Consider the following 14,726-nt stretch of genomic DNA (forward strand, 5'->3'; position numbering starts at 1 on the left):
GCTCACCCTACCATGCAGTACTGAGGGAGCGCTGCACCGTCAGACGTGCCGCCTTTCAAATGTGACGTTAAATCGAGGCCCCATCTGCCCTCTCAGGTGGACGTCAAAGATCCCAAAGCATTATTTCGAAGAAGAGCAGTGGAGCTCCCCGCCGTGTCCTGACAAATATTTTTCCCTCAACCAGCATCACTAACACAGATGACCTGGTCATTATCACATTGCTGTTTGTGGGATCTTGCTGTGCGCAAGTTAGCTGCCGCATTTCCGACATTACAACAGTGGCTACACTTGAAAAGAAGTATTTCATTGTCTGTAAAACGCTTTGGGTCGCCCTGAGGTCGTGAACAGCGCTATATAAATGCAAATCTTTCCTTAGACGCTTTTCAATAATCTTTAGCACATGCCTGACAGCATTGATATCATACCAATAGCATTTGCATTATTGTCAAAACCAATCACCGCACCAATAAGCATTCATTTTCATACCCTTTAGAATTTAACCCTTTTAGAGAGCACTAATCTATCCCTGAGATCAATGCAATAAAAGCAAAGACTGTAATCCATATGAATCAGGATTAATCCCATTCATAACTTTCCTGGCGCATTCCATTCATGCCTGCTCCTAACATTGCCGATATTTATACCAACATTCTCTAAACTATCTCCTCAGTCTCTCACAATATTGTTTGTTCCATTTATCGATTTTGCCATTATTAGCCATATGGACCTTCCTGCAGATTTCAGACTTGATATCATTATATTGCACCTTTCGCTGTTTCCTGATCATCTCAATCCACCCCCTTCAAGTTTACATGGTTCAGAAGAAATACGACCAGGTCTGTCAATGTTGGTTGCAGCTGTTCAACACGGGCGGGTTCGCCCCGAATTTACATAATGACTTATGTTTTCATGTCGGTAGGAAATCAGAACTAAGAAGTCTGTCACAAGTGTTGCCTCACCTAAAAAGGCCATTTACTGATTCAATTTGTAAACTAATCGATTAAGCTGAAGTGAGATCACTCGATGGACAGACAGCAGGAGTTGTTAATATGTGACCTCACCTGTGTGCCGTTAAGTACAAACCCTTATTTCGGATCGAACCTTTAGGCTGTAAACCTTGTAATTTTGGTGCACAACAGCACACAGCTCGCAGAATGCAGGTCACTGGCCCATAACTGAGCACAGGTCCCATACTATTCATCTGTAGCGTCTCGGTAGCTTGTGATCTACAACCGAATAAAACAAGAACTGGTGCCAAGAAGCATTTCAAATGTTGGGTCGTGGCTCTGCTGTGCGATTTGTTGGCAATGTTTTGACCTATTTTCCAAGGTGACAAATATTTTATCAATCATCAGTCTGTGCTTCCCATCAATAAAACTGATCGATCCACTTTTAGACAATTGCTGAATAACATCGAATCGGTTTAGCTCCGAAATATATGATGCACTTTTCTCAATCATTCTCCACGAAGTAATTGCAGACCCGAGCTGTTTAACAGACGGTTATACGAACTTATCGCTGAAATTATTTGCTCTTAAACATCTACTCGCTTTAAGAACAAATCCTGGTTGAAAAGTTTTGAGAGGAACTGAAACAGCAGGATTTGGGCCCGGATCTCGCCGTCTCAGCCATAACTTGGAATGTATATCTTCCAAACAGCTTAAAGCCCACTTACTTTAAACCTCGTGATAAGGAGAGAGAATGGAATAGCTTTAGATAAATGACATAATCTTATTCCGTGTGTATCGCAAGCCGATTGTAATTTAATAAGTTGAGGAGTTTGAAATGGACGGTGATTGATGCGAGGAACAGATTATTAATTGATGATGTGAAAGTGGGGACGTAATGGTGATAACACACGACGAACGAGTCAGTTCCTTGTTTTAGTTCCCTTACGATACGAAAAATACAGGTTATAAGTGGCACCGGGGCGAACCCCGCCTGTGTGTTGCGGTGAAAGCCGTCAAAATTAATTGGCTGAAATGAAGTCAGTATTTACTTATTAAAACCATTAGGATTGAACGTACATCGATACTATTGATGGATTGATTTGTTTTATTGTGTTATATTATAAAAATATAAATGCATTAGCACATGTGTGAATGGAGAAATAAACCTCACTGTCCGGAGAAGAAGGAACATGCATTTCTATAGCGCCTTTCACGGCCACATGTCTTCCCAAAGTGATTCACAGCCAATGAAGTACTTTCTGAAATGTAGTCATTGTTGTGTAAGGAACATGTGGATGTTTATACTGCTCAAATCTCAACATTCCGGTTAAGAGACTACGTGGTGATTCAGTTGGACAGGCATTCCTTGATTTACATTGACGGAGGAACATTCAGATATCAAAAGTGTTCAGTGCAACTTAGATTCACAGAATCATAGAATGCTTACAGCACAGAAGGAGGCCATTCGGCTCGTCGAGCCCGTGCCTGTTCTCTGCAAGAGCAATCCAGCTCGTCCCAATCCCCCGCCATTTCCCCGTAGTCCTGAAAATGTGTTCCCTTCAAGTACTTATCAAATTCCCTTTTGAAAACCACGATTGAATCTGCCTCGACCTCCCCCTCAGGCAGTGCATTCCACATCACAACCACTCGCTGTGTAAAAAAGTTATTCCTCCTGTCGCCTTTGTTTCTTTTGCCAATTATCTGAAATCTGTGTCCGCTGGTTCTCAAACCTTCCACCAATGGGATCAGTTTCTCTTTATCGACTCCGTCGAGACCTCACATGATTTTGAACACCGCAATGAAATATCCAATCAACCTTCTCTGCTCTAAGGTGAACAACCCCAGCTTCTCCAGTGCATACAAGTAACTGAAGTCCATCATCCATGGAACCATTCTTGTAATTCTTTTCTGCACCGCCTCCAAGGCATTGACATCCTTCGTAAATTGCGGTCCCCAGAATTGGACACACTACTCCTGTTGTGGCCGAACTAGTGTTTTGTAAAGGTTCATCATAACTTCAATGAAGTTTAGAGATTCCCGTAGCTGTGGATAGGATAACACCGGGGTAAACAGAGACAGAGCTAGATACCCAAAATATTACGCATATTGTAGAGTCAAGGAAGCCATGTGACCAGGAAACAGAAAATGAGCGGGAACATTGATAATGACGTATGTAGATTTTCATGGACAGGCCACACTGACCTGCTGGCAGGTTGCCAAATTGGCTGCTGAGGCAGAAAAAAATAAGCAAACTAGCAGAGGCAAATACAGTCTATGTAAACCAAATTATACAGCAAATCTCACCAAAATATTAACGTCTACAGTTGGGTAAAGAAAGTAGAAGACTGCATAGACAACCAAATCATAGAATCGTTACAGCACAGAAGGAGGCCATTCGGCCCTTCGAGCCTGTGCTGGCTCCTTGTAAGAGCAATCCAGTTAGTATCCCCAGCTCTTTTCCTGTAGCCCTGCAATTTTTTTCTCTTCAAATATTTATCCAATTCCTTTTTGAAAGTCGCGATTGAATCCGTCTCCACCATCCTTTCAGGCAGTGCATTCCTTATCATAACCACTCGCTGTGTAAAGAAGTTTTTCCTCACTTCATCTTTGGTTCTTTTGCCAATCACCTTAAATCTCTTTCCTCTGTTTCCCGACCCTTCTGCCAATGGGAACAGTTTCTCTGTATTTACTTTATCTAAACCGGTCTTAAATTTAAACACTTCTATCAAATCTCGTGTCAACCTTCTCTTGTCTAATGAAAACAACCCCAGCTTCTCCAGTCTATCCACGTAACTGTAGTCCCTCCGCCCTGGGAACAATAGAGTAAATCTTTTCTGAACCCTATCTGAGGCCGTCACATCCGTCCTAAAGTGCGATGCCCAGAATTGGGCACAATACTCCAGTTGTCACCGAACCAGTACTTGGTAAAGGCTCATCATAACCGGTTTGATGTTGTACTTTATGCCTGTATTTAAAAAGCCCTGAATTCGTATGCTTTTTAACCGCTTTCTCAACCTGTCCTGCCACCTTCAAAGATTTGAGTACTCATAACTCCAGGCATTTCTGTTCCTGCGCCACCATTAGAATTGTACCACTGGGCAGTGAATCATTATTCCTAATTAACTTTAGCCATGGGACCGAATGCCATTGCACTCGATTCCCTGCTTGTTTCACACAGCAGAAATTATTATTTGGATTGTGCATCCACGAACTAGGAATTCCACGGAACGGGCATCCAGAGTTAGCAAACTCTTTAAATCATAAAAGAAGCAGTTGGGATTTCTAAGGAAGGGTGAGTGAGGAGAGTCGAAAATAGGGGTTAGGGTTAGGGTTAGGGTTAGGGTTAGGGTTAACCCTAACCCTAACCCTAACCCTAACCCTAACCCTAACCCTAATGCAACATTCTGCATAAATATTCCTTTGGATTGATGTGTTTGTTGACATTGGTGTTAGGGGTAAGCGTTGCAGGGGATGTCCCGAATTATGGTGCTAAAACAGGTAAGTTTAGCGTTAGTGCCAATATGAACAGAATACTGAGCAGGCACCTGCGGAGTGTGTCAGTGTTGCTGCCACTGGGTCTAGTAATGACAAGGCTGATGTCAGTGAGAGAGAGTTCAGATATAAGTGAGACAGGAATTCGAATCTCCTAACTCACCCTTCCTTCGAAATCCCAACTGCTTCTTCTATGATTTCAAGATCTTTCTTCCACTGCCCCACCGGTAGACCATTCCCGTGAGTGGTCATTCTTTGTGGATAGAAGTGCTTTCGTACATCAGTCCTGAACTTGCCTTTTACCCGTTTCTACCTGTTTCTCATTGACCTGCAGTCGTGGTTTAACTTGAAGTCGAGCTCCGATTTAACCTTTCTTAGTCCACTAATACACCCGCCTCCTTTATAGACCAAATAATTCACCCTTTACGGGTCTTTGCTCATAACCCGGTCCTTGACAGTAGAGATGACCTCAGTGGCCCTTCTTTGCACGGTTCACAGGGCTTGGACCATTCTGCTGCGCCCCAATAACCCGAACTGAAATCTGTATCCAAGGCGTGACTTGACCGGCTCACTATATAGAGTCAACGTGACAGTCTTTCAACTGTGCCTTGCTGAGATGGCAATGTAGCCCAGCATTCGGTTTCCTTCATAAATATGGTTCTGTTCTCTACTATATTTCAATGGGCCATTGTTCAGCTTTAGCACATGGCTGTAAACAATCGGCTGGGTACAGAGCAGAAAGGAAAATCAGGTAGGGATAATCACACACTGTTATTCTAGTCGGAGGAAAGTCGGACGGGTTCCTTTACCAAGGGACGATTCTTTCCGCCTGATTTTCCTCATTCCAACAGTGATACCGTAGGCCCAGACCCTGAAGACACAAACCTGCCGCCGACCACCCCCATCTCTCTCAGCTTCTCCCTCACTGAGTTGTGCACCATCAAGTAAGCATGTTCTGCATTTTCCTTCCAATGTTAATTAGCTGAATTATATTTCATCTGTCGTAGTCCCGCCCACATTAAAATATTATTGAGGTTTTCCTGTAACTCACCGGATTTTTCTATTAGTCTCTACACCCCTTCTTTTTTCTGTGATTTGGACCAACATACATTACTTTTTGAATTGGTGCCACTTATAAAGCTCAGGAAATGTAGAAATCTTGACTACCATCCCTGGGGCACTGCGCTAATCTTCTAACCCCTAAATCAGTCCCCAAACTACTATCTGCTGCTTACCCTCATCAAGACAATGGCTTACCCATCTCCAGGTTTTATCGATGATAAAAATGGAGAAGAAAACCGAGCCATGTGTAAAACAGGTTGTCGATTTGTTATAACCCGTCTTTCGCCCGGCAGTGAGTAAATATTGCTCGCCTCCAGTGAAGTTACTACAGATTGTCATTAGGGAGAGGATGACTGAGCACGTGAACAAATATCACCTGTTCAGAGAGGGCCAGCACGGCTTTGTTAATGTAAGTCATGTCGGCCTAATCAAGTTGAATTTTGTGAGGAGGTCACTAATAAGGTAGACGTGGGAGTTTCTATCGATATTTTCTGTTTGGACTTCCAGAAGGCGTTCGATCAGGTTCCACACAGGAGATTATGAGAAAAAATAGGGGCGGACGGAATTGAAGGGAGCTCTTTGACATAGGTTGGAAATTGGATGGGAGATCGGAGACAGAGAGTGGGGCTAAAGGGTACGTATTTGAATTGACAGGGTCTGAGATGTGGTCTTCTCCAATGATCTATCTGTTTCTAGCTTCAACTTTTCACCATTGTTATTAATGGTGACGGAATAGAAAGTTGTAAATCCATGTTTGCAGATGACACTAATTAGGAGGAACAGTAAGTAGTGCAGATGGGAGCAGGGCGTTGAAAAGCGACATAGGCAGAATAAGTGAGTGGGAAAACTGTGACAGATGGAGTTCAATGTGAGCAAGTGGACACAAGAAAGATAAATCGTAGAATTGTCTAAATCGTGGGAAACTAGGAACTGTAGAAGCGCATAGAGATTTGAGATTTCAAGTACACCAATCATTAAATGCTGGGGGAGAGTTACAAGAAATAATCGAAACGGTTTATGAGTTTTGGCTATTTCTCAAGGAGGCTGGAATACAGAGGGGAGCAAGTTACGCCTCAATTATACAGACCCGTGATGTCAGTATCGGTGTACCAGGCAGAATAACCATAGTAAGATTTTATAATATATGCCCACATATTAGTACACATTCTGCAATGGCTATATAAGGTCAGGACTGGAGTATTCCAGACAATACCTCATGAACCGTCCATGAGAAAAGGTAAGAAATATACTGCAGAAAGTATATAGTAGATAAAATACACTGGAGCTCACGGGGACCTTCAACCCTGAAGGAGTCATTGGTCTGTGAGCATTGGCACCGGTATCTCACATGCACTGCGTTTAAGGGCTAGTGATTTATTATCTGATTGAGTTGATTTAATAACAGTTATTAACCAGACGTTTCCGTGTTTCTTAGTCCTCTAAAACATCTCGACTTGTGGGGGAGTCTAAAACTAGGGGTCGTAAATATAATCGTAAATATAATAGTAAATCCAACAAGGAATTCGGGAGAAAGTTCTTACTCAAGCAGTGGTGAGAATGTGGAACTCGCTACCACCGGGAGTGGTTGAGGTGAACAGCATAGATGCATTTAAGGGGAACCTAGATAAGGATATGAGGGAGTCAGGAATATATTGATTGGGTGAGATCAAGAGAGGTGCAAGGATGCTCCTGTGGAGCATAAATACCGGCCGAGACCAATTGGGTCGAATGGCTTGTTTCTGAACTGTACATTCTATGTAATTCTATGTAATAAAGTTCAATATTCCATTCGCCTTTTGGTTGATTTTTGTACCCGTTAACTAGGTTTAAATGATTGGTATACTTGGATTCCCAAATCTCTTTGATCCTCTACAGTTCCTAATCTCTCAATATTTAGAAAATGTTCCGATTTATCTTTCTTGGTAAACTCCCACTCGCCAACATTGAAATCCACCTGCCATAGTTTTGCCCACTTATTAATCTGTCGTCGTCGCCATGTAACTTTCTGTTCTCACCCACACAACTTCCTGTCCCTCATCATTAATGTCATCTGCAGATTTGGATATACAACTCCTATTCCTTCATCCAAGTCATTAATAAAGGTGGTGAAACGTTGAGGCCCCAGAAAAGATCCCTGAGCCACATCACTTATCAGATCCTGTCAATCTGATCACATGCCTTGGTGAGGTACCGCATTGTAAACTCATGGCTAAGGTCAGAGCATGTGGAGTCAGGGGGCAGGTAGCAGAACGGATTGCAAGTTGGCTACAAAACGGGAAACATAGAATAGGGGTTTAATGTTTACCCCTCAGGCTGGCAAACGGTGGGAAGTGGTGTTCCACAGGTATCAGTACTGGGACAACTGTTGTTCACAATTTGAATTAATGCTTCGAATCCAGGAATCGGGAGCACAATTTCAAAATTTACGGACGACATCAAATTGGGGGGTTGTGGATAACACAAATGAAGAATGCGTCAAAATTCAAAAGGACATTAATAAACTCGCGAAAGGGTGTGTAATTGGCAAATCAATTTCAATATTGATAAGTGTGAGGCGATGCATATTGGCAGGAAGAATAAGGAGGCCACATACTGCTTGGACAGTAAGGGTTTAAATGGGGTAGAGGAGCAAAGGGTTGTAGGGGTACAGATACACATATTACTAAATGTAGCGACACAACTTGACAAGGCCATAAAAAGGCAAATAAAGCACGAGGGTTTATTCGAGAGGGATAGAATTGTAAAGCAGAGACGTTATGTTAAACTTGTATCGAACCTTGATTAGAACTTGGAGCATTGTGCACATTTCTGGTCTCCATATTATAAAAAGGATATAGAGGCATTGGAGAAGGTGCAAAAAAGATTCACAAGAACTATACAAGAACTGAACAGATATCCTTATCAGGAAAGGCTGAACAGACCCTCTACAGAAAAAAGGCTGAGGGGTGAACTGATACAAGTCTTTAAGATAATGATGGGGTTTGAAAGAATTGAACAGTAGAAAATGTTTACTCTTGTCGGGGAGTCCAAAACTAGAAAACATAAATGTAAAATTGTCATTAATAAATCCAATAGGGAATTCAGGAGAAACTTATTTACCTAAAGAGTAGTAAGAATGTGGAACGCGCTACCACAAGGAGGAGTTGAGGCATCGAAGCATTTAAGGTTAAGCTAGATAAGCACATGAGCAGTAATGGAATAGAAGGGTATCCAGAAAAACTTAGATGGATTCGGGAGGGAGGAAGCTCATGTGGAGACTAAGCACCAGCCCAGTTGGACCGAATGGCCTGTTTCTTTGCTGTAATGTCCATTTAACTCAACTGTACTTGATCAGCGACCGCATGAAAAAAATTATGTCGATTATCCAAATGGGGATTACCCTTAACAAAGCCACGCTTGTTCGCCCTGAACGTCTGATATTTGTTCACGTGCTCATTCATTCTATCCCTAATGAGAGACTCTGGTAACTTTCGCCGTTCCTTCATTGTCGCTGGGTCAAAATCCTGGAACTCCCTTCCTAACAGCACTGTGGGAGAACCGTCACCACACGGACTGCAGCGGTTCAAGAAGGCGGCTCACCACCACCTTCTCAAGGGCAATTCGGGATGGGCAATAAATGCCGGCCTTGCCAGCGACGCCCACATCCCGTGAACGAATAAAAAAAAACTTCTTCACAACTGATGTTAAACTGCAAGCTTTGCAGTTTCCTGGTTTCTCTCTCTCAGCCCTCTGAAATAATGAATTGACATCAGCAATTTCCAATCTATCTGCACAATTACCGAACCAAGAGAGCTTTGAAAGATTATGACTAACGCTTCTGCATTCTCCTCACCTACTTATTATAATTCCCTGGGCAGGAAACTATCGGGTCCAGGTGATTTATCTGTCCTAAATCCCATTATTTCCTGCATACCTTTTTTTTTACCAATATTGAATATAATAAGATGCACCTCTTGAATTTTTTTTAGTTTTCCTTCTATCACTGATATTTTATTCTCTTCCTGTACTGTGAACACGGACACAAAGTGCTCGTTTAATAAATCTGCCATTAACTTGTAACCTATTACAATATTAGTTCCATCTGTCTTTAATGGCTTACATCTCCATTAGTCACATTTTTACTCTGAATATGTTCATACAATCATTTACTATTAGCCTTCATATTACTTGCAAGTTTTTCTATATACCTTTTAACCAGATCTTCATATTTTCTTTGTGTCCTTTTGTTTTTTTTCCTGTATTGCTCCCAGTCTGCTGGATTACAACCTTTCTGGGCATTGATGTAAGGTTAATATCCTACAACCGTGTTAGCAGTGAAACGTGCTTCATTAATTGTACAGACCAGCTCAGTCAAGGCAATAAGGAAACATTGAGTTGAAAAGGGGGGGAGGGGTCAGGTGAGAGGGAATTTAGAAATCTAAATAGATAAGTCAAGGCAATGGAGCAGTGGGGTGATTTGGGTAAAGATAAGCAGAGTGTGACATGAAGGGATGGAGAGTTTAACGGTAATAGCGCGACAGCGAATAATGTCAAAGCAGGGAAAATGGTAAAATCTTAAAATTAAAGGCGCTTTATCAGAATACATGAAACATTCGTAACAAGACAGAGGCTGAGGGGGGACATGATTGAGTTGTACAAAATTATGAGGGGCACAGATAGGATGGATACTAAGGAGCTTTTTCCCTTCGTTGAGGGTTCTATAACAAGGGGACATAGATTCAAGGTAAAAGGCGGGAGGTTTAGAGGGGATTTGAGAAAGAACTTTTTCACCCAGAGGGTGGTTGGAGTCTGGAACTCACTGCCTGAAAGGGTTGTGGAGGCAGGAACCCTCACAACATTCAAGAAGCATTTGGATGAGCACTTGAAATGCCATAGCATACAAGGCTACGGACCAAATGCTGGAATATGGGATTAGAGTAGACAGGGCTGATGGCCGGCGCGGACACGATGGGCCGAAGGGCCTCTATCCGTGCTGTACAACTCTATGACTCTATGACTCTATGAATTAGTGCCGCAAAAAGGGATAAATGGATTTGATCTAATAGCTATTACAGAGACGTGGTTGCAAGGTGTCCAGGGTTGGGAACAAAATTTTCCAGTGGACTTGACGTTTCGAAAAGACAGACAGAATGGAAACGGAGGGGTGGGTGTAGCCCTGATAATAATGGATGACATAAGGAGAGTGGTGAGAAAGGATCTTGGCTCAGGAGATCGGGAATTTGAAACAGTATGGGTGGAAATATGAAATAACAAGGGGCAGAAAACATTGTTGGGTATAGTTTATAGGCCCACTAATAGTAGCTATACGTTTGACAGAGGATTAATCAACAAATAAGAGGAACTTGAAACAAAGGGAATGCAATAATCGTGGGGGACTTTAATCTTCATATAGACTGGAGAAATCAAATTGGCAAAGGTAGTCTGGAGGATGAGTTCATGGAATGTATTCGAGGCAGTTTGTTAGAACAATACATCATGGAACCAACCAGGGAACAGACTACTTCATTACATTCAGATGCGCAGTGGTGTGAAGTGTTTCGGGCTTTGCATTAGTTGTGAAAGGGCCAGTGCAATGTTGGGGGTTAATGTGAAGAGTGCCCTCCGGGAGGGAGTATGTTTGCAGCGGGTGAGATTGTCAATACATTAAATTACAGTGGCTAAACCAGCTCCAAATGGCAGCACCAGTCACAGTATAACTACAGCTCAATGAGGAGCACGGTTTAAAGATGCCCAATTGTAGAACTCCTGCCCGCTTTATTCTAAAATTACAAAGTATCTACCAGAGGCCAGGAGCTCACGCAGTATCCTTTTGTCCATGATTATTGAGCAAGATCCAAGCGGCTGTGTCTCTCACTCAGCGAGCTGTAAATCACCCCACACATGGTGATCTGACACTGCTGCCTGTCGTATCATTGTACTCAGTGACTCCTCCTAGTTTTACTTCCTAAAAGTTATATGAAAACCTCAGTCTATATGTAGCACGGGGCAGACCCGATCTTTGATGTTGCGGCTCCCTCAAGCACAACAGGTGTTTAATAATTGAGACTGGAACTGAAGAAAATGAGCGGAGCAAACGCCTCCCTGTAACATTGCTCCACTACTTAACTGGGGAGACACACGTTTAAAATAAACTAATCAACATTTGTGCTAAAATAGCGAACAAAAGAAACGCTTCCCAGTGCTCAAAATGCTGATTCGCAAAAGACAACAACACCAAAATCAAGGCCGTGATGTCAGGTGGAATTAATGCTCATGATATCAGCTATCAGAACTCGGACTGAGTTGATCTTAGTAATAATCAAAGAGAGCCAGCATGCAGTTGTAAAGTGTAGTTCACGCATGAGGAATCTGATTGAATTTGTTGAAGAAGTGTCTAAAATAGTGGACAGCGGAATATCTCTATGACGGTTGTTGATATCGACTTCCAGAAGACATTCGACAAAATCCCTCATAAGAGACTGTTAGCTGAAGTTGAAGCTCAGGGAATTGAGGGAAAATTATTGACCTGGTTAGGAATTTTTCTGAGGGGCAGGAGACAGACAGTTGGTATAATGGGCAGGTACTCAAATTGGCAGGATGTGACTCGTGGCCTCCCACAGGGATTTGTGTTGGGGCCTCAGCTATTCACTGTAATTATTAACGGCTCAGATGACGGGATAGAGAGCCACATATCCAAATTTGTCGACGGAAAAAAAGATAGGCAAGATAGCAGTATCGATGGAAGCATAAAATTACAGAGAGTTATTGATGTATTAAGTGAATGGGCAAAACTGTGGCACATGGATTTCGTTATAAGCAATTGTGAGGTCATCCACTTTGGACCCAAAAAGAATGGATCAGAGTACTTTCTAAATAGTTAAAAGCTCGAAATAGTGGAGCTCCAAAGAGACTTACGGATACATATGCAGAAATCATTAAAATACAGGAAATAATCAAAAAGTTTAATGGAGTTCTGGCCCTTATATCTTGACGATTGAATACCAGGCCGGTAGAAGTTATGATGCAGTTGTACTTAGTTCTGGGTGAGACCACGCCTGAACTATTGTGTTCGGTTCTGGTCAGCGCACCTTCGGCAGGATATATTGGCCAAGGTGGGAGTGCAGCGTAGATTGACTAGAACGATACCTGGACTCCAAGGGTTAAATTTCGATGAGAGGTTACACAAACTAGGGTTGTATTACCTGAAATTTAGAATGCTAAGGGGTGATTTGATCGAAGATTTCAAGATATTTTGGGGATTTGATAGGATAGATAAAGAGGAATTATGTCCGCTGGTTGGCGAGCTTAGGATTAGGGGCATAACATAAAAACTGGACTTTCAGGAATGAAGATAGGAAACGCTTCTACACGCAAAGGGTGGTTTAAGTTTGGAACTCTCTGCCGCAAACGGCAGTTGATGATTGCTCAATTGTGAATTTTGAATCTGAGATTGACAGATTTTTGTTAACCAAAGTGATTCAGTGATTTGGGACTAAGGCAGCTCTATGGGGTTACGTCACAGATCAGCCATGATTTCTTTGAATGGCTGAACAGGCTGGACGGCCGAAATGGCCTACTCCTGTTCCTCGGTTCCTATTTTCCTAATTAGATCCTAAATAATTGTCATGCTGTGAATACTGCTTTGGTCCAGTAATACTTTCATGTTGCCAGGCCAATAAGCTCTAGTCGATGACCCATATTTTGATGACAAAGGTTATGAGTGATAATCTCCAGTCGATGACCCATATTTTGATGATATGGTTCATGACTGTGGAGTGAATCGAATAACTGGACCCTCGTTCCAGCGATTATCGATCACAAACAATTTGGATGGTGAAGTCTGGGGAGATCATCGGGGAATTTTCCCGCTCCGGGAGCACGTATCGAAACATTTCCAGTCAGTGAAGTAATTAAATTCATAGATGACAGCAAGCTCGGAGAGTTATGGAATTAGCTTATGCAGCCAAAATATTACATTGAATGCGCTCCGCGGTCTGCACATAATATATAGAAATATATAAAAGTTGCAACATGGAAACAGACCGTTAGACCCAGCCAGACTGTGTCGCCGATTGCCCTCCAAGCAAACAATTAGTTCTTATCACATTTACCCACCCGGTTTCCACCTCGCTAAAACCGCATTCCTGCCTCCACCTGTCCAATCTAATCGTGAATGTTGACATAGAAGATCCTGGCTCAACCACGAACCCTGGAAGTGAATTCCACAGCCTGCTGTGTGATGGAGTTTCTCCTGCCCTCTGTTCCAAATCTCTTACTTTTAATCCTTTATCTGTGGGTACTCGTCTTGATTGCTCAACCATGTAAACAATCTGTTTCTGTCTACCCTGTCCCATTATTCCATCAATGTAAACACTTCTATTATATCGCCCCATAATCGAAGATGTTCGAACGAAAAAAAAAAAAATTTCAAACTTTGTTAAAATTTATATTTCCTCATACAAAGCAGCATCCCAGTCAGTCTGTGTTGTAATATTCTTCCTATAGTGTGGAGCCCAATACTGCACACAGTATCCTAACTGAGGTCTTATTTAGATTTTATAGGCTCATCATCACCTATTGGCTTTCATATTATCTACATCTTATAATAAACCTAGAATTCCATTAGCTTTTCTCTAGCCTGATCAACATGAGGTGCTGCCATTAATGTCCTGTGAACCCGTGTCCCCAAATCCCTCTTCTTCCACAGCACTGAGCCTGCTTCCATTCAGAGTATAATTGCGACTGTTTTTCTTTACAAAAAATTATCAACTCACACTTGCTGATAATGAATTCCATCTGCCACCATTCGGCCCATTCTCCCATTTTATTAATATCCCTTTGAAGCTTCTTTTGGTCTCCGAAATAATTATCTGTACTCCTATTTTGGTCTCATGCTCCAATTTCGACACCACTTTCTCCAGGCCTAGATCCCGATCATTGGTATACGTGGTGAATGGAAGTGTCCCCAGAACCGAATCCTGTGGGATATCACTACCAACTTCCAACCCTTCTGAATATAGTGAGCTCTCTGTGGGACATCGCTACCCACATCCAATCACTCTAACTATAGTGAGCTCTCTGAAACGAATTCTGTGGGATATCACCACCCACTTCCAACCACTTTAACTATAGTGAGCTCTCTGAACTGAATTCTGTGGGATATCACTACACACTCCCTACCACTCTGCATACATTCAGCTCTCTGTGGGATATCACTACTCACTTCCAACTACTCTGAATATA

This window comes from Heptranchias perlo, unplaced genomic scaffold, assembly GCF_035084215.1.
Source record: "Heptranchias perlo isolate sHepPer1 unplaced genomic scaffold, sHepPer1.hap1 HAP1_SCAFFOLD_54, whole genome shotgun sequence".
In the NCBI taxonomy this organism is placed as follows: Eukaryota; Metazoa; Chordata; class Chondrichthyes; order Hexanchiformes; family Hexanchidae; genus Heptranchias; species Heptranchias perlo.